Genomic DNA, 21,104 nt, shown 5'->3' with positions numbered 1-21,104 from the left:
CAATTAAACCTTGCAAAACCCTATGGAAATTCCAGTGCCTCAGGCAACCTTTGTCCCTCTCTCAATGTCTAGGGCAGGTGGTGGGCCCTGGCCCAGGGGTTGTGGCCCAGAGGCAAGATACACCAGTGGTGGATACCAGGGGTAGCATCTGCTTGGGAAACAGCTTTGTTCTGTTTGAAGTTAGGTCTCAAAAGCTCCATCTGCCCTGGAAGAGGAAGAAGTCCGGGTTATCCCCAGAGAGCTGCCCTTACCTCAGCAACTGGTGGGACAGGTGAGAAGTGAGAACCTAGCTCTTAATCAGGGATCCCAGCCACCCCCCATCCACCCCTTCCTTTTGTTGTTTCTTTGTCAATGGTTCATGAATACCATTAAGGTATTCATTCCATACCTTTGAGCTAAAAGCACCAGTAACTATTTTAGTTTTTCTTTTTACCAATACCTATGTAATAACCCTGAGAGACTTCTGGTTTTCATTTTGCTCCTGTGTCAGGCACAGTCCCCACAGGAAACAGATGTCACACTCAAGATTTGGGTGATTCACAGTGGTTTCATGGAGAAATACTTTGAGGGGGGAATCCCAGGGGGCCTTTATTCCTCTGGAACCCTAGGGCAGTGGACTGCATACAAAGTAGGGATGGGCAAGCTGACTCTTCTCCTGTTGAGTCTCCCATTCAGGGTTGTCAGGTTACACCCAGGCTCCATGAATAATGTTTTAGCACAAATGCATCCCAAATGTTGCCCCAGGACCTGTGTAAGGTTGAGCAAAGGGTGAAGAAGGCCTGGAACCTTCTCTTTCCACAGCATTTTCTGATCAGTGTTTCTCAAAGTGGGGACAGGTTTAGTCATGCAGTTTCTTGTGTCCCTTCCTGCCCAGATAAACCCCACTTCTGGGCCTGAGACCTCAGTGCCTCATTCCTGGACTGCAGCTATCAGATGCTCATTACCCCTGAGATGCTAGAGGAAGGGGACTCCTGGCTGGATTTCTTCAGCCTCTGCTCTGCTGTCCTGTGGTATGCAGCACCTCCATGGGGGTTCAGTCTTGTTGCTGGATCTGTTGTCTTTACTCTTTTGTTTTGTTTGGTTTGGGGGAGATACCTCGGATTGAACTCAGGGGCTCTTGACCACTAAGCCTCATCCCTAGCCCTATTTTGTATTTTACTTAGAGACAGGGTCTCACTGAGTTGCTTAGGGCCTCACTGTTGCCGAGGCTGGCTTTGAACTCAGGATCCTCCTGTCTCAGCCTCCCAAACCACTGGGATTACAGGTGTGTACCACTGCACTCGGCATTGGTAGATTTTTTTGGTGGTCATTTTGGGGGAATATATAGTCAACAACCCCAATTTGGAACATGGGGCTCCCTTCTTTTTTGAGGGGGAAGATACCAGGGATTGAACTCAAGGACACAGAACCACTGAGCCACATCTTCAACCCTTTTTAATATTTTATTTAGAGACAGGATCTTGCTGAGTAGCTTAGCACCTCACCATTCTGAGGCTGGCTTTGAACTCGTGGTCCTTCTGCCTCAGTCTCCTGGGCTGCTGCGATTACAGGAGTGCACCAGCATGCATAGCCCATGTATACTTCTATAGCTTTCTGCATCCCAGTTTTCCCTTTGCTCTGTTCTTCATCTTGGTCTTGGTGCTCCATGAGACCCCTGCACAGCTGGGGAGCCAATGGTTGCCAGATGGGGCCTCCCCCAACCTTTGACCTAACGGTTTAGAGCTTCCTAAGCCAGGAGGGATCTCAGAAACCATCTGTGTGGGGCCCCTCACTTCACAGAATAAGAAACTGAAACCAGAGAGGTTCCACTTGGCTGAAAGTCACAACCCTGAGGATCAGAAGCCCAGGCAGCCTGCCTCTAGGGTCAAAGCTCTCTCCTTGAAGAAGTGCTTTCTGGTACCATGACTGGGCATTTTCTCCACAGAAAAAAAATGTTTGTTTTCGCTGTAATTGTGTTGACAATAAAAGCTCATTGGAAGGGAAAGAAAGAAACAACATACAGAAGAATGTAAACGTCACCCACAACAATCTAAGAAGTCTGTCAGGATTGTGGTGGCTCTGGCTTCACAGGTGTCTCTTCACACGCAGCCACAGTGGGTTCAGTAGTACACACGTATACTGCTTGATCTAGCCACATTTACTGTTGTCACCTTCCCTCCTCCCCAACCTGGGTCTTACGTGTACCCTCATGCCCTTCAGTTCATATGGAACATACAGAGGTCAATTATCACCAACCCACAGACACCCATGCAGTTGCTCGCAGGCCCTGCTTTGCCTTAATGACAGGCTGTGGTCCTTGCTTAATGCTGGAGGCTGCATGCTTCTGCCTCTGTGTCCTGAAGCACAGCTTCCTCCATTCAGTTTGGCAGTTTGGGGAGGAGGGATTGCAAAGCTGAAGAGCACTTGTAGTTAGCTGTGTACAGTGGTGCACACCTGTTATCCCAGCAGCTCAGGAGGCTGAGGCAGGAGGATTGAAAGTTGAAGAACAGCCTGAGCAACTTAGCAATGTCCTGTGGTTAAGCACCCTGAGTTCAGTCCCCAGTACCAAAATAATAATAATAATAATAATAATAAGAAGAAGAAGAAGAAGAAGAAGAAGAAGAAGTGAGAAGAGCTGGTAATACAGCTCAGTGGTAGTGCACTTGCCTACAATGTACAAGGACCTGGGTTCCATCCTCAATACCAAAGGAAAAAAAAAAAAAACAAAAGAGTTTGTATTTTTAATCCATGGATCGCTTTTCCCAGTGACAGTCATGATTCACATTTCTACCAGCAACTTCAGAATCTTCCCCAAAGCAAAAGGTTGGCACTCATTTTCATGCTGTGCCAATGTGGCATGGGGAAATCTCATTGTGACTTTAATTCAGCACCTTTCTCTTTTCTCACTCTCACACATACACATGACTAATGTGCATGTGTCTGTTGCAAGTTTGAGTTTGTTCTGTAAATTGCTTGTTTATATCCTTTTCCCATTTGGGGGCTGTCTTTCTCATCAATTTGCAGGAGCTTCTTTTATATTATAGGTATTAAGTCATCATCTGTCATATGGATGACAAATGTATTTTCTTAATGTATTGTTTGTCATTTGACTTTATGGGCATCTGAGAACAAAATGGCTGAACATTTATATATTCATATATGTTTGTCTTTTTCTTTACAGGTTTTGGACTTCTGGTCTTGCTTGAAAACAGTTTTCTGGGTGGCTAGATGATACCTGTGTACACATGAGCTGGCTTTGTTAAATCAACATATCCCATAGCTGCTTCAGATTTTTCACTACAAAATTTTCATTATGAAATTATTCTAAGGGCCATGAGAGTAACTCAGTGGTACAGCATGTGCTTAGTATGCACAAGGCCCTGGGTTTGATGTCGACCACCACACTAAAAAAGTAATCTAAAATAATAATTATTCCAAAATTATTATCAAAGGTCAAATTTGTATTTCTAAAAAAGGCAAGTGCCACTCTCATCTCATGATCATGTTTCATGGAGGAAAGGAAATGCCAGCACTGTGTATGAGATATTTCAATGTAGCCTGGGAGAACAAAGGAGAGGTTGTCTTGGCTTTTAAAATGAGGTAACTGCAGGCAAGCAGGATGGCACACGCCTTCAATCTCAGCAACTCAGGAGGCTGAGACAGGAGGACTGCAAGTTGTAGGCTAGCCTCAGCAACTGAGTGAACCCTATCTCAAAATAAAAAGTAAAAAACTGGGGATGAAGCTCAGTGGTATAGCAACCCTGGGTTCAATCCCCATGACCACAAAACACACACAGAAAGAGGCTTATCCAACAGGTAAACATTTCTTTCCCCCCTTGAAGGCGTGAGGAGCACATCTACACTTTCAGAATGGAAGTTTTGGGTCCTAGGTGTTGTCAGCCTTGTTTTATTTTGGTGCTGACAGAATGCTGTCCTTTGCTAACTGACCAGGTGGCCAGCGAGTACCTTTGTCCAGTGTGTGGCCATCTTTTCCCCAGAGCTGGGTTTCTTTGACACTGGTGGCAGGCCAGGTCCTTTTAACCTTTCTCATGTTTTTCTGGTCATTCTTCCGTTGCCACCTTTCACTTTGATCTTTGCTCTGCTTCTCTTCAGAACACTTGCTCACTGATTTCTGGCAGATTTACTTCTGCCTCTTTTTTCTCTGCCTCGTCTGACTTCTGCCTGGGGCCTCAGCCAGGGTGTCTGCACTGCTACCATGGCAGCCAGCTCAGGTCTCTTTCCTTGAAAGACAGGAAACGTAACAGATTCAGCTGGGGTCCAACCCTGCCCTCCTGCCCCAGAGGCAAACCACCATCCAGCATGTGTGGCTCCTTTCCTTCCTGTGGTATATGCACAAGTAGTGTTGCCACCTTCTCTACATGCAACACACTGTCCAGAGCCTTGTCAAACCCATTAAAGGACTGGATCAATGGCAGATTTTCCCAGTGTCCCAGGGCTGTGGGGTAGTTTCCCATCTGCTATTGCTCACAACAGCTCCGCTTGGGCACATTCCCCTGCATGCCTCTTGGTACTTACATGCTTCCCAATGTGCTGAAATTAGTGCCCCTGAGTTCCTGCTGCACCATAGCCTTACCAGCCTTGGTGTGGTCACAGGGTTTATTTACTATGTGCTGATCTGCTCAGGATAACCTACATTTCCCTTTTGTTCTTGTTTGCCTTTCCCAACTTAAAATTGAGGTTGCCTCAGAAAACTAAAAATACTCACATGCATTGGTCATGCCTGTAATTCCAATGACTCTGGAGGCCAAGGCAGGAGGATTGAAAGTTCAAGGTTAGACTGGGCAACTTAGTGAGTCTCTGTCTCAAAATAGAAAATAAAAAGAGCTGGGAATGTGATAAAATGAACCTGGGTTAAATGCTCAGTACTACACACAAAAAAATATTTTTAAATTCAAATTAGACTTACCATTTGATCCAATAATCCTACTTCTGGGTACATCCACAAAAGACTTGGGAGCAGCTACCACCACAGCAGCATCATTCACTATAGTGAAGAGATAGTCACGGCTCAATGTCTATCAATAGATGAGTAGCTACACAAATTGCAGCCTAGCCACATGATGGAATGTTATTCAGCCTTAAAAAAGAAGAAAATTCTGGGTCCGAATGTAGGTCAGTGGTAAAGTGCTTTTCTTAGCATGTACAGAATCCTGGGTTCCATCCCTAGCAATGCGCGCGCGCGCACACACACACACACACACACACACACAGACACAGGAAATTCTGACACTCAACATGGATGAGCCTTGAGGACATGATGTTTAGAGAAAGAAGCCAGGCACCAAAGGACAATTACTGCATTGTTCCACTCATAGGAGGTTCCTAGAGTAATCACATCCATAGAGACAGAGACTAGAATGCTGGGTGACAGGGGCTAGAAGGAGGAAAGCAAGGACTTAGCATTTAATGGGCACAAAGTTTCATTCAGATTTGCAAGATGAAAAGCTTCTACAGATGGATGGTGGTGACAGTTGCACAACACTGTACATAATGCTGCTGAACTGTACACTTAAAAATGGTTAAGATGGGGCTGGGGATAGAGCTCAATTAGTAGAGCTTGCCTCGCATGCATAAGGTCCTGGATTCAATCCCCAGCACCTCACACACAGAAAAAAAATGGTTAAGATGGCCAGCTACAGTGGCATACACCTGTAATCCCAGCAGTTTGGGAGGCTGAGACACGAGGATTACAAATTCAAAGCCAGCTTCAGTGACCACGAGGCGCTAAGCAACTCAGTGAGATCCTGTCTCTAAATAAAATACAAAATAGGGCTGGGGATGTAGCTCAGTGGTTGAGTGCCCCTGAATTCAATCCTCAGTACCAAAAAAAGAAAAGAAAAAAAAAAGGTTAACATGACTTGTGCCAGCCAAGAGCTATGGTGTACACGTATAATCCCAGCAGCTCAGGAGGCTGAGGCAGGAGGATCATGAGTTCAAAGCCAGCCTCAACAACTTAGTGAGGTCCTAAGCAAGTCGATGAGACCGTGTCTCTAAATAAAATATTAAAAAGGGTTAGGGATCTGGCTCAGATGCCTGGGTTGAATCCCAGGTATCCATTAAAAAAAAAAAAAGACACATGCCTAAAATTCCATTCACTTGGGAGGTTGAGGGATGCCTATTGCAAATTTGAGTCTGGCCTCAGTTACTTAGTGAAGCCCTCAGCAATTTAGCAAGATTCTGTCTCAAAATAAAACATTGAAAAGGTTGGGATATGGCTCAGTGGTTGAGTACCCTTGGGTTCAATCCACCATTGCAACTGATTAATCAACAGATTAAGATGGTGAATTTTCTGTTATGTGTATGTAAGCACAATATTTGGTAGTGCTGAGGATGGAAGTCAGGATCTTGTGCATAATAAGCACATGTTCTACCTCTTGAACTACACCCCCAGCCCCATTAACCACAAGATTTTTTTAAAAAGTTGAGGTTGGTCCCAGCTGTTCACTAACTGTGAGGTCTTGGGTGTCTGTATTTCCTCTCTCATAAGGTGTAGGCTGGTAGTGAGGCCTGGGTAAGAGGCTGAGGCTGGGCAACACTAAGTTTGCCACAGATTCACCCTGCAAGGAAGAGCCATTGCAGTCTCACAGCTGTATTACAGATAAGGGGACATGAGTCTCACTGACATTAGCTGACAGTTACTGAAGGCTTACTGTAGAGGAAAATGAGTTTAGAGAAGCTAAATAACCTTCAAGTTCATAGACCTAGGAAGTGGCCAAAGTGGAGCTTGGGATTTCCTTCTGTTCACTCTTGTCTGTAACTGTATTCCAGGGAGCCCTCGCTGTGAGAACTTTGGATCCAGATTTCATTTTGAAAATGTGTGTGTGTGTGTGTGTGTGTGTGTGTGTGTGTGTGTGTTTTAATGGGATTGAACCCAGGGGTATTCTCCTGCTGAACCACATCCTCAGTCCTTATTTTATTTTGAGAGAGAGTTTTGTTAAGTTGCCCAGGCTGGCCTACAACTTGGGATCATCCTGCTTCAGCTTTCTGTGTAGCTGGGATTGGGGTGTGCATGACCATGTCTGGCTCTATCATCACAATAAACAAACAAACAAACAAACAAACAGTCAATACATTCACAATGTCTGATCTTCCTCACTCTTATCACCAGAACTCCTTTCTTCTTGTAAAACTGAAACTGCATCCATATTAAACCCTAACTTCTCATTTCCCACTCCCTCCAGCCCCTAAATTACTTTAAGATGTATCACAGGTCGAGCATGGATACAGGGACCTGTGGACATGACATAGCAATAGCGTGTCTGCCCAGCATGTGTGAGGTCCTGGGTACCATCCCCAGCACCAATAAATAAACAAATATAAAAATATCTAAGAGTAGGGACACAGGGAAGACTCAGTATCCCTGCATTTCAGCTTTAGCAGGGAATTCCCTACCCTTGACTGGCATGCTGTGCGGAAATAATATTTGCCAATTGAAACTCTTCACCTTGGAAATTCAGATGGGCTTCTTTCCAGATTGTTCCAAACAGAGGAGCTGATTCTGTGGCACTCCTAATGAACAGGAACATGTGGGGATCCTGAGCTGGCTCCACTGGGGGGCTTCTGCCAGGACAGATACAACAAATAACAACAGTAGCTCCTTGAGGAGGTCTGATGGGGAACTGTCAGAGATTAGAGGTTGTCACATTGGATCAAAAGCAACAATCTTCAAGCAAATGCTGTGGAATAGAGACACACCTAAGACATATGCCCTTGGAAAGATTCCATGAGAAAGAATGAGAAAAAAGATCCAACAGTCACCTAGTTACCATAGAAGGCTAGCACAGCTATATTGACACCAGTTAGAACAGAGTATGGTATAAAACAAATCATTTTAGGAATAATGTTAAAATAGATCCCAAATAGTTCAAGCAAAAGTTGACAGACCTTTAGGGAGAAACAGAAAAATCTAGCACCGTAGAGGGAGGTTTCTGTCTACAGGGTTCCCTCCAAGGTAACTGCTCCATGAAGAAACAGAAAATGTGAGCACCACATAACTAAAGGCACACTCCCTGCTTGGGTACAAAACATCCCTCCACATCCATCACCAAATCTGAGCAGTAAGGTGAGACAGACGATATAGCAGACAGAGCACAAAGCAAGTCAGCACACTCTCCAAGTGCTGTGAATGAAAATGAAAACATATTGAGAATTTAAAAAGACTCAGAAGTACATTGATACATTAATAGTACATTAATAATCAAAATAAGTACATGATACAGGTAACTCTAGTGTTTTAAAGAGTGTAAAGAAAACTTTCCAGATGTGTTTTATGAAGCTGGAATGACCTTTCCCCAAAAGAATGTTAAAGCCACAAAGACAGTCTCCTTTATACTGTGTTGGGGGCAGAACCCAGGGCCTCACACTTGCCAAGCCAAGTGCACTCCTGATGTGCCAAACCCCTAGCCGCAAGACAGTCTTGCTCCAGGAGTCCAGAACTGTGTCTGGCACACAGTCAGCAGTCTTAGGTAACTTATAGGATGAATGAATAAATCTGCTTTCCAAACTCAACAAGCATAATACAAACATGCACAAAAACAAAAAGCTATGGAGGACCAGTATCACTTATACACACTGGTGCACACTTTTGAAAAATCAAAACGTCAGCTAATGTAATCTAAAGGGGATTAAGAATTGAATATACTGCCATGAAATGGAGGACAGTTCAAGAATGCAGATATGTAAGCCGGGTGTGGTGGTGCACACCTGTAATCCCAGCAGCTCAGGAGACTGAGGGCAGGAGGATCGTGAGTTCAAAGCCAGCCTTGGCAAAAGCGAAATGCTAAGCAACTCAGTAAGACCCTATCTCTAAAAAAAATACAAAATAATGTTGAGCTGGTTTCATGTGAACAATGGAAATGGGGTTCCCCTAGGTGGAATAAGTTGGCTGAGAAATAAATTCTAGGAAAAATAGAATGACGAAAAATCCACAGGACACAGAAAGTAATCTCACAAGCAGGGGTGGATGGGCAAGCCAATCAGACGGATAGAGCTTCTAGACTGGCAAAATGGAGCCTGCTCTTGCTTTATTTATATTGGGGAACATGAAAGGCTTTCCATAGAATGTTCTTCACCAAGAAAGGTTAAAGGTGAGCTGTCTAGTTCCTAATGGGTTACACTCATCTCCAGAGCTACTATGAGGGATCTTCCTAGCAGAGCAGAGATAAAGGTCATGTGCACTGGGCAATATGTTGCCGCATGAGAGCCACAGATAGTTCACAATGCCAAACCTAAATCTCCCTGGCTTCCATACCGACAGAAGCTCTTCATGTAATTCACAGCCAGCTTTCCGCACGCTGGGGATGTGGCTCAGTGATGGAGTGCCCCTGAGTTCAATCCCTGGTACCAAAAAAAAAAAAAAAAAAAAAAAAGAATGCAGATATGTTGCCATTAGAAAATCACAATAGTAATATCTCAAAGGAGGAAAACATAACATTAGTAGATATCAAAAAGTATTTCAAGCTGGGCAAGGTGGCCCATGCCAGTGATCCCAATCATTCAGGAGGCTGAGACAGGAGGATGGTAAGTTCTAAGGTCACTCTCACCAACTTAGTGAGGCCCTATCTCAAAAATAAAAATAAAAATGGAGGGCTGGGGTTGTGGCTCAGTGGTAGAGTGCTCACGTAGCATGTGGGTGGCTCTGGGTTCGATCTTCACCACAACATAAAAATAAGTAAATAAAGGTATTGTGCCCAACTACAACTAAAAAATAAATATTAAACAACAACAACAAAAAAAAAAGAGCTGAGTATAGTGGCACAAACCGGTAATCCCAGTGGCTCAAGAGGCTAAGGTAGGAGGATCAAAGCCAGCCTCAGCAACAGTGAGGCCCTAAGGAACTCAGTGAGACCCTGTGTCTAAATAAAATACAAAATAGGGCTGGGGATGTGGCTCAGTGGTTCAGTGTCCCTAAGTTCAATCCCCAGTACCGAAAAATAAACAAACAAACAAATAAATAAAAATGGCTGGGAATGGAATTCTATCTCAGAGCATTCTTCCCCTTGTTGTACAGAAGCTAAGTGTGTAAAATGGTAAATTTTACATGTATATTTTAGCACACAAAAAGAATAAGATAAAGAAGAAAAAAAAGTGTTTGATAAATTTTAATTCTCTTTCTCTCTCTCTCTCTCTCTCTCTCTCTCTCTCTCTGGTACTGGGGATTGAACCCAGGGACACTTAAACACTGAGCCACATCCCCAGCCTTTCTTTTTTTCAATGTTCATTTTTTAGTTGTAGTTGGACACAGTATCTTTATTTTTTTTATTCATTTTTATGTGGTGCTGAGGTTCGAACCCAGGGCATTGCACATGGTAGGCAAGCGCTCTACCACTGAGCCACAACCCCAGTCTCCCAGCCCTTCTTTATAGTTTAAAAAAAATTTTTTTGTAGTTGCAGATGGACAGAATACCTTTATTTTACTTGTTCACTTATATGTGGTGCTAAGGATTGAATCCAGTACCTCATGCATGCTAGGCAAGTGCTCTGCCACTGAGCTACAACCCCAGCCCTCAAAAGAATTCTTTTTTTTTTTTTTTTTGTGCTGGGGATTGAACCCAGGGCTTTGCGCATGTGAGACAAGTACTCTCCCAACTGAGCTACATCCCCAGCCCTTCTTTATAGTTTTTATTTAGACATGGGGCCTCAGTAAGTTGCTGAGGCTGGCTTTGAATTTAGGATACTCTCGCCTCAGCCTCCTGAGCCACCGGGATTACAGGCATGCACCACCATCCCTGGCTAAACTTCAATTCTTTTTTCATGGGGGTGGGTACCAGGGATTGAACTCAGGGTCACTCAACCACTAAGCCTCATCCCCAGCCATATTTTGCATTTTATTTATTTATTTATTTATTTAGAGACAAGGTCTCATTAAGTCGCCCAGGCTGGTCTCAAACTTGCCATCCTTCTGCCTCAGCCTCCTGTGTACCTGGGATTGAGACTCAATCCCCCTATATCATCAAGCCCAACTCCATCACATTTCAGGAAACCTGTATTTACTCAGTCTCTTGCTGGTTTCTAAACCCGATGGCATATGTTTTCATATGTTTACCTGGTGTCTTATGCAAAGCACTCCTGCCTGGAAGTCCACCTTCCTCGGGCTCCACTTCTCCCTGGCCCCGCACTCCACCCCAGCTCCTGTTACCTGGGCATCTTAGGCAGAGATTCTATGACTCTCAGCAAGACCTCTGAAGCTCAGCCACCTTAAGGACAAACAGTAGACAGAAGCACCCAAAGCTCAGCAGCTTTCAGATGAGGCAGGAACAGAAGATTCCAGCTTGTCGCCTGGGCAGCAGCATGGGAGCTGGTGCTGTTGGTACAGTCAGGTCTGCTTGATCGCACCTCTGAGCAGTTCCCAAAGAGAGGTAGCTGTCCCCCAAAGAGTTTTTTTCTTTCATTATTGGGCATTCCCAAGGCCTCGTGCATGCTAGGAAAGTGCTCTTCCTCTGAGCCACATCCCAGCCCAAAACAGGGAAGTTTTTGACTTAGAATGTGAGCTACTGGACTCAGAACTGACTTTTACTACTCAACTCATTGTATTAACATGACTACTATTCCAGGAAATTCTTGTCTAGGAAGAGGAAGTTGCAAATAACTATTGTTTATTTTGGGAACTTCCTGACAATCTATTCATCTAAGCATTATTCCACTAGCCTTCATCAGGGTAACAGCTTCCTGCTCCAAACAACAGATTGCTCAGCTGGGCCTGTCAAGTTTACCTGCAAAGGGGCTGGGGATGTGGCTCAAGTGGTAGCGCGCTCGCCTGGCATGTGCAGGGCGCTGGGTTCAATCCTCAGCACCACATAAAAATAAAATAAAGATGCTGTATCCACCGAAAACTGAAAAACAAATATTAAAAAAAAATTATTTCTCTCTCTCTCTCTCTCTCTCTCTCTCTCTCTCTCCTCTAAAAAAAAGAAAAAGAAAAAAAAAGTTTACCTGCAAAGTCCTCACTATGCTGTATCCATTTTTCTTTGGGAAGTTTCCCTTAATCCCATTCAGATTCCCTCACTGAAAGACCCTAAAACCTTATTCAAATCATGCACTCTTTTTTTTTTTAAAGAGAGAAAGAGAGAGAGAGAGAGAGAGAGAGAGAGAGAGAGGAGAGAGAGAGAGAGAGAGAGAGAGAGAGAGAGAGAGAGAATTTTAATATTTATTTTTTTTAGTTTTCAGCAGACACAACATCTTTGTTTGTATGTGGTACTGAGGATCGAGCCCAGGCCACACGCATGTCAGGGGAGCGCACTACCGCTTGAGCCACATCCCCAGTCCCCAAATCATGCACTCTTAACCTCACCCTCTCAGAAGCTTCTAAGGCTCTTGCCAGGTAAAGATCTCCCTGACTGCAGGTGACCAAGATCTTAACTTTGCTGGACCAATAGGTGACCTTGGTGGGAGTCAAAGGTATTCTATTGTTCTCTTCTAGGGATCTTAGTTGTGAAACAGGAATCCAGTATCATTTCCTAGTTCCACAATGCTGGGATCTAACATGCTTTCCTGTCCCCATGATAAACAATTCTGGAACCGGGGACACTTTCCCCTTCCTATGTCAAACAATACTGGGAACTAGCAAAGGTGAATTCACTTGTGGCGCCAGGAAATCCTTGCTCCCGGAAGATAAAACTGTGACCAACCATAAACAGATCTTGCTTTGCAGTCTAGCCACAGTGTCTGCCAATCTAGAGCGATTGTGTCATAAACTCCACTTGACCACATGCTCCCTCCCACCTAGAACCCCACCCCATCCCTAAGGCTTTGGGCATTTCTTTGCCTAGGTTCTTTACTGGCAACAGTGCAGGGAGTCTAATAAACTCAGCTTTGCCTCCTTGGTAGATTTTTTTTTTTTTTTTTTGGTACCAGGGATTGAACCCAGGGGCACTTGACCACTGAGCCACATCCCCAGCCTTATTTTGTATTTTATTTAGAGAAAGTGTCGTCTGTCGGGCTGGGGATGTGGCTCAAGTGGTAGCGCGCTCGCCTGGCATGCGTGCGGCCCGGGTTCCATCCTTAGCACCACATACAAACAAAGATGTTGTGTCCGCTGGAAAAAAAAAAAGTGTCTCACTGAGTTGCTTAGCGCTCTCTGGTTACTGAGGCTGGCTTTGAACTCGAGATCCTCCTGTCTCAGCCTCCTGAGGCCCTGGGATTGCAGGCTTGTGTCTCCATGCTGGGCATCGGTAGATTTTTCTGGTGGTCATTTTGGGAAATCTACAGTCAACAATCACAATTTGGAAAATGGGACTCCCTTCTCCTTTTTGGGGGGTAGGGTACCTAGAAACAGGGTCTCACTGAGTTGTTTAGTGCTTCACTAAGTTGCTGAGGCTGGCTTTGAACTCACAATCTTCCTGCCTTAGCCTCCCAAACTGCTGGGATTATAGGGCTGGGATAGGGCTGGGATTATAGGTGTGTGCCACTATGCGTGGCTTTTCTTTTTCTTTTTTTTTAAAGAGAGAGTGAGAGAGAGAGAATTTTTTTTAAAAGAGAATTTTAATATTTATTTATTTATTTTTAGTTTTTGGTGGGCACAACATCTTTGTTTGTATGTGGTGCTGCGGATCGAATCCGGGCCACACGCATGCCAGGCGAGCGTGCTACCACTTGAGCCACATCCCCAGCCGCGCATGCCTGGCTTTTCTTGGCTAGCTTCAAACCCCTGTGCCCAAGTGACCTTCCTGTATCAGCTTTCTAAGTACCTGGGATTACAGGCATACATTGATGTTCTTTTGCAGAAAATATTTATATTTTTGGTGCTGCGGTGCATGCTAAACACATGCTCTACTATTAAGCTGTAGCACAGTAGAAAATATTTAAACAGTGAAAGATGAACTCATACTAGAAGAAAAATGTGAATGGATTTTTAAATTGTCTTGAAAGCTGGGTGTGGTAGTGTATGTAATCCCAGTGACTTGGGAAGTTGAGGCAGGAGGATGGCAAGTTCAAGGCCATCCTCAGCAAGTTAGAAGATTCTAAGTAATTTAGTGAGATCCTGTCTCTAAATAAAATATAAAAAGGACTGGGTTTCCATCCGCCCAGTTCCCCACCCCCCAAACAAAAACCATGCAAGGACATGGGTTTGTGATAAAAAAAAAAAATCACTAATAAAGAAATTGGAGCCATCTGAACTGATCCTCTGGAGGATAAGTGAAATAATAAAGAACAGTCTTGATTTGTGTCAGTAGACAAATCTGGTAAGGTGCAGAATCACGAGATGTTAAACCAGGAATTGGAAGATGAGAAGAAGAGTTCTCCTTACTTTGAATACTTCTGTATTGTTTGACTTTTTCTCTTAAATGAGTATGTATTTTCAAAAGGAAAGGGGTGTGTGTGTGTGAGTGTGTGTGTGTGTGTGTGATTTTTTAATAGGCTCTAAAAATATTCCAGATTGCATAAAAAAGAATTCAATACAATGACTGGGATGGGAGTCTCTTCTGATATGAGGCTGGCTTCTCTGCTGGCTTGCTGGCTGCCTTGCTCAATGGTTGCCTTAGAAACAGGCTCAGAGAGGGGGAGTCAGTTATTCTGGGCAGCCATTAAGGCAGTGACTCAGCAGAAAACCCAACTCAAGAGGGAGGCCTCCATTCACTGTTTCGCTTGCTGACTTTCATTCTCTCCTAGAAAGACAACAGCAAGACCACATTTCCAATCTGATACTTGCAATCTTGATGAGAGGATAAAAAATGAAGGTGGTATAAAGAAGTCACCTTGTCTTCCAGTTTGTCACCAGAGAGATCATGGGTCCCTTTCCCTCTGCCCGATTGATTGTCCTTTGGCTCTGCTTAATATGCAGCCTCCACTTACGCAGCTTTATTCTAGACCTGCCTGCTGACAGGGTAAAACAAGCTTCCTTTCATGAGGATTTGCTCAATGTTGCTACAGCAACTTGTGGCCTATAGACCACGAGCATGGCTCTTGCAAATTTTTAGAAACCAAACCAAATATCACTAGAGTTGTAGCTGAGTAGGATTCACAAATTCAATTGAGAGAAAAGTGAAGGAACACAAGTTTGATTTGATTTCATTCTTGCATGCTGTGGCCAGATCTGTCTTGGAGGCTAAGCCAAAGGGAAAATTCAACATCTGAGATGAGAAAGACAACACAAAATATTTTTATGAAGTGATCCTTGCTCCATGTTCATGTCAACACACATAGGAGTCTAACACATGCCACCACTGCCTTCCACCAGAGAGACTAGTGCCCAGGGCACTGGCAATGTGGAGAGAGAGGTAAATGGGAAACATAAAATTTGGAAGAAGCCAGGCACACTGTTGCATGCCTGTCATCCCACTGACTCAGGAGGCTGAGGCAGGAGGATCACAAGTTTGAGGGGGTGGGTACAAGGGATTGAACCCAGGAACACTTTATCACTGAACTACATCTCCAGCCATTTTTTTCTTTCTTTCTTCCGTTTTTTTTTTTTCCGTACCCAGGATTGAACCCAGGTCTCTTAACCACTGAGCCACATCCCCAGCCCTTTTTAATATTTTATTTAGAGACAGGGTCTCACTGAGTTGCTTAGCACCTCACTAACTTGCTGAGGCTGGATTTAAAATTGAGATCCTCCTAGCACAGACTCCTGAACCACTCAGATTACAGGTGTGTACCACTACACTCAGGAGGATCACAAGTTTGAGACCAGTCTCAGCAACTTTGTGAGACCCTGTGTCAAAATAAAAAATAAAAAGGGTTGGGGATGTGGCAATGATAAAATGCTCCTGCTTTCAATTCCCAGTACCCCTACCCCCGAAAAAAATGGACAAAGACAAGAGTATTGGTCATTTGGTATTTATTCCATTTCCCCAAGGAAATGGGAAGAATCATAACTTCTATAGACTTGTTTTTTATTTTCTTTTTTGTTGCTGAGGATCAAACTCAGGACCTTGCACATGCTAAGCACATGCTCTATCACTGGGCTACACCCCAGTTTGGAAACTTGTAATTCCAGTCATGATAGACTAGTTTATGTCAGACTAAGTCATTCAAAAGAGCTGGCCAAAAATTTTATATACAAATGTTTGGATCAGGCACTAGAGAGCAGCCAACACAGGCATGCTTATTTCCCCAAAGACAGAGTGAATAGCTTCTTTTTTTCCTACAAATATTTTTGCAAAATTATTGGCTGACAATTTTGAACCTGACAAAAACAAGACAAAACACCATAGCAAACCAGATTCAAGGTTTACAACCATGAAGCTGGATAAATACAAAGAAAGCCACACTTAGTCACATTAAAATTAAACTGCTCAAAATCAAAGACAAAGATTATTATTAAAAACTGCAGTGTCACACACCTGTAACCCTAGCAGCTCAGAGAGGCTAAGGCAGGAGGATTGCGAATTCAAAGCTTCAGCAATTTAGCAAGGTGCTAAGCAACTCAGTGAGACCCTGTCTCCAAAAAAACTAAAAAAAAGAATTGTGGGACTGGGGTGGTAGCTTGGTGGCAGAGCGCTTGCCTAGCATGTGTAAGGCACTGAGTTCGATCCTCAGCACCACATATCAATAAATAAAATAAAGGTCCATTGGCAACTAAAAAAAAAAATTGTGGATGTTCAGTGGTAGAGTGCTCTAGGTTCAACCCCTAGTATGGGGTGGTGGGAAGCAGACAGAGAGTAAAAAAGACTAACTTTTGAATAGAAGTAATGGATGGTGACTGAATGATAACTATGTGCTGCAAAACTGCCAATCTGGAATTCTATATCTAGCAAAATTTTCTTTAAAATGAAGGCAAAATGAATATATTTTTGGATAATGGTTGAGGCAATAGGTTTGCCTGATATAATGCTAGCTTTTCTGTACAATAAGATATATAACAGCTAGTTCTTCAAACCAAAAGAAAATGATACTATATATCATTTAGTATGAAGCGCAAAAGAAGCTCAATGCTGGGAGGATCACTTGAGCCCAGGAATTGGAGACCAGCCTGGGCAACACAATGAGACCCCATCTTAAAAAACAAAAACAAACCAACAAACCAATAACACCCCCCCTACAATAACCCCACACCTACTGGGATGGGTATAATAAAAAAGATGGATAATAACTGCTGCTGAGGACATGGAAAATCAGAACACACTCACTGTTTGTGGAAATGGAAAATGGTGTTGCCACTTGGGAGACAGTTTGAAAGATCCTCAAAATGTTACCTGTGGGATGAGGCTATAGCTTAGTGGTAAAGCACATGCTTAGCATGTGTGAGGTCTTGGGTTCCAGGCCAGCACTACCAAAATATACAAACAAGCTGATGTGGTGGCACACAACTGTAATCCTGGCTATTCAGGAGCCTGAAGTATGAGGATCACAAGTACAAGGCCAGCCTGGGCAATTTAGTGAGGCCCTGTCTCAAAATTTTAAAAAGGGTGTGGTTAGGGGTATGGCTTAGTGGTGGAACAGCAGTGAGGCCCTGGGTGCAATCTCCAGTGGCACAGATATACACACACAGATGACTATTATGTTATGAATATTTTACCAGAATACAAAAATCATACACACAACAATATTGGTAAATACAATAAGATGTAAGTGGATAAACTCACAAACATGGTCAGGCTGGATTGCAGGGGGAAACCAAATCAAAACAAAACAATATGCTGCTACAAAGAGACACATTTTATTTAAAGAAACAGCTTTATTGAGGTATAACTGGCATAAAATCAACTGCATGTATTCAAGTGTACAGCTTGAAAATTTTACCTGACACACCATCACAGTAATCAAGGGATTGCACATGTTCACCTCATGCATCCATCACCCTTTCCTTTGTTCCATCCCCTCCCACCTATCTACTTCCAGGTACCCACTAATCAGCTTTCTGTCACTAAGATAAGGTAGCACTCCTTATAGATATGGAATCTCACACTTGTCTGCCTTATTTCATGCAGCAGTTATCTGAGTTCAATAGTTCATCCCTTGGCTGGGGTTGTAACTCAGTGGTAGAGCACTTGCCTAGCATGTGTGAGGCACTGGGTTCAATCCTCAGCACCACATATAAATAAATAAATAAAATTTATTTATATATGCTGGACTGGAACCCAAGACCTCACACATGCTAAGCATGTCCTTTACCACTAAGCTATAGCCTCATCCCACAGGTAACATTTTAAGGATTTTTCAACAACTAAAAATATTTTTAAAAAACCAGTTCATCTCTGCTAGTTATGGAAGCACATGCCTGGACTCCCAGCAACTCTGGAAGCTGTGGCAAGAGGATGGCAAATTGGAGGCCAGCCTTAGCAACTTAGCGAGACATTGCCTCAAAATTAAAAAAAATAAAAAGGGCTAGAGATGTGGCTCAGTGGTTAAGTGCCTCTTGGTTCAATCCCTGGTTCCAAAGGGAAAAATATCATCCCTTTTTGTTGTATATTCAATTTGTTTATCTATTTACTTGGTCATGTGGGTTGTTTCCACTGTCTGGCCATTGTGAATAAAGCTGCTATGATCATTCAGGTATAAGCCAGTATGTAGATGCAATTCTCTTGGGTGAATATCTAGGAGTGGAATTGTTGCATACCGTGTGTGTCTAATATTTTAAGACACTGCACATTGCATCATTTTACATTTCCCCAACAGCATAAGAGGGTTCCAAATGCTCTCCAATTTCTATGAAAATACAAAGAGCCTAAGACAACCTTGAAGAACAAATCAGAGGCCTCATCATTAATAGAAATCACGACTTACTAGTCAACAGAACAACGAAAGCATGAACAGAAAAGAGGACAAACTGAACTTCATTAAAATTAAGAAGTGTTCATCAAAACTCATTGATGACTGTAAGGAAAAGAGACCCTAATTAAACAACAAGCAAAATATTTATATATTTTACCAGAAAAGCCAAAAAGCAAACACATTGACACTCAACATCATTAGTCATTGGGAAAATGCAAATTGAAACCACAGTGAGTCAAATTAAAACTAACCATACCAAGGGTTTATGAAGATGTGGAGCAACTGGAACTGTCATGTGCTGCTGGAGATGTGTAAATTGGTATAGCAGCTCTGGAAAATGTTGGGCAGGATATACCAAAGTTGGCCCAGCAAATCTATTCCCAGCGATATATGCCTATGTGATTTCTATTTTTATTTAATTTTTTTACTGTATTGGAGATGGAACCCTAGACAAGTGCTCACCATTGAGCTACAACACTACGCCCAGTTTTGTGTATGTGCTGCTGTGCCACATCAAGTCAATCTAGCCAAGCTGAAACTCCATTTTCCAGAATTCCCTTCCCCATGTGGCTCCTGGTTAGGGTTGCCCACAGGTAACATTTTATGCTGTCAAGGCTGGTGGAGGGCCACCTGCAGCTCCCCCAGCTCTCACTGGATCTTGTGTGTCAGATGTCTCGAACTGCTACACCAATAAAGAGAAATAATGAATGTGTGCATCAAGACATGCACAGAAATGCTCACAGCAGCTTTATTTATATGAGCCTCAAACATTCATTCACTGGAATGCTACCCAGGAATGAAAAACCATGAACTACTTGCAACATCAAGGCTGGGTTCAAAACAGTACATGATGAAAGAAGCCAGACGCGACAGTCCAAAATGCATGATCCCATTTATATGGAATTCAAGAAAATGTGAAACTTAAGAGCTGGAAATGAAATGAGGCTCACTGCTACAGCGCCTGCCTAGCATGTGTGAGATGCTGGGTTCCATCCCCAGCACTGCAAAAACAAACAAACAAATGTGAAACTGATATTTTTATTTTTTTGAGGGGGATTATCGGGCATTGGACTCAGGGCCTCACACATGCGAGGCAGGCGCTGTAGTACTGAGCTATAACCCTCAACGCTTTAAAAAAATGATTTTTATTTGTACTAAATTATGGCTCAAATACACAATAATTAAAACATATATTATAATGGAAACTATAACTCACACATTATACATATTGAAACATAAATTGTTATTAATTTTCTTTTTCGTACTTCTCTGCTTATTTGATTTAGAAATGGAAAATTACATATGGGCAGCCACTATGAAGTCAAACAACAACAAGTGCTGGCGAGGATGTGGGGAAAAGGGTACTCTTGTACATTGCTGGTGGGACTGCAAATTGGTGCAGCCAATGTGGAAAGCAGTATGGAGATTCCTGGGAAAGCTGGGAATGGAACCACCATTTGACCCAGCTATTGCCCTTCTCGGACTATTCCCTGAAGACCTTAAAAGAGTGTACTATAGGGATACTGCTACATCGATGTTCACAGCAGCACAATTCACAATAGCTAGACTGTGGAACCAACCTAGATGCCCTTCAATAGATGAATGGATAAAAAAATGAGGCATTTATACACAATGGAGTATTACTCTGCACTAAAAAATGACAAAATCATGGAATTTGCAGGGAAATGGATGGCACTAGAGCAGATTATGCTAAGTGAAGCTAGCCAATCCTTAAAAAACAAATGCCAAATGTCATCTTTGATATAAGGAGAGCAACTAAGAACAGAATAGGGAGGAAGAGCATGAGAAGAAGATCACCATTAAATAGGCATGAGAGGGGGGAGGGAAAGAGAGAGAGAAGGGAAATTGCATGGTAAAGGAAGGAGACCCTCATTGTTATACAAAATTACATATAAGAGGAAGTGAGGGGAAAGGGGAAAAAAACAAGAGAGAGAAATGAATTACAGTAGATGGGGTAGAGAGAGAAGAGGGGAGGGGGGATAGTAGAGGATAGGAAGGGCAACAGAATACAACACACACTAGTATGGCAGTATGTAAAAAAGTGGATGTGGAACCGATGTGATTCTGCAATCTGTATACGGGGTAAAAATGGGAGTTCATAATCCACTTGAATCAAATGTATGAAATATGATATGTCAAGAGCTTTGTAATTTTTGGACAACTAATAATAATAATAAAAAAGAAATGGAAAATTACTCCTTTTCTTCCATACCAAGATGGCTCTGTCTAGTTGTATATTTTACCTTGGCTCAGCATTAAATACTTTAGAGGGGAGTTTTATTTAGTTTAATTTAGAAAACAGCTATTCACAACTATAAGTACATATGGATAGTATAAAATCTTTGCACAGGGCTGGGGATGTGGCTCAAGCGGTAGCGCGCTCGCCTGGCATGCGTGCGGCCCGGGTTTGAGCCTCAGCACCACATACCAAC

The 21,104-nt window shown here is 43.0% G+C and overlaps 1 long non-coding RNA gene across 1 annotated transcript; it reads right to left on the bottom strand.

The window, feature by feature from the left end:
• Positions 1-1,423: 1,423 nt before the first annotated feature.
• Positions 1,424-11,971, bottom strand: LOC120890886 (uncharacterized). The gene is made up of 4 exons (XR_005735360.2): positions 7,445-11,971; positions 4,907-4,984; positions 4,706-4,797; positions 1,424-4,220 (listed from the first exon to the last, which is right to left on the bottom strand). It is a non-coding gene; the product is annotated as an uncharacterized LOC120890886 (long non-coding RNA).
• Between the last annotated feature and the right edge of the window lie 9,133 nt (positions 11,972-21,104).

Source organism: Ictidomys tridecemlineatus, chromosome X (genome assembly GCF_052094955.1).
Source record: "Ictidomys tridecemlineatus isolate mIctTri1 chromosome X, mIctTri1.hap1, whole genome shotgun sequence".
In the NCBI taxonomy this organism is placed as follows: Eukaryota; Metazoa; Chordata; class Mammalia; order Rodentia; family Sciuridae; genus Ictidomys; species Ictidomys tridecemlineatus.
Note: the sequence above shows the minus strand (reverse complement) of the source record. Positions and strands in the feature narration are given on the sequence as shown.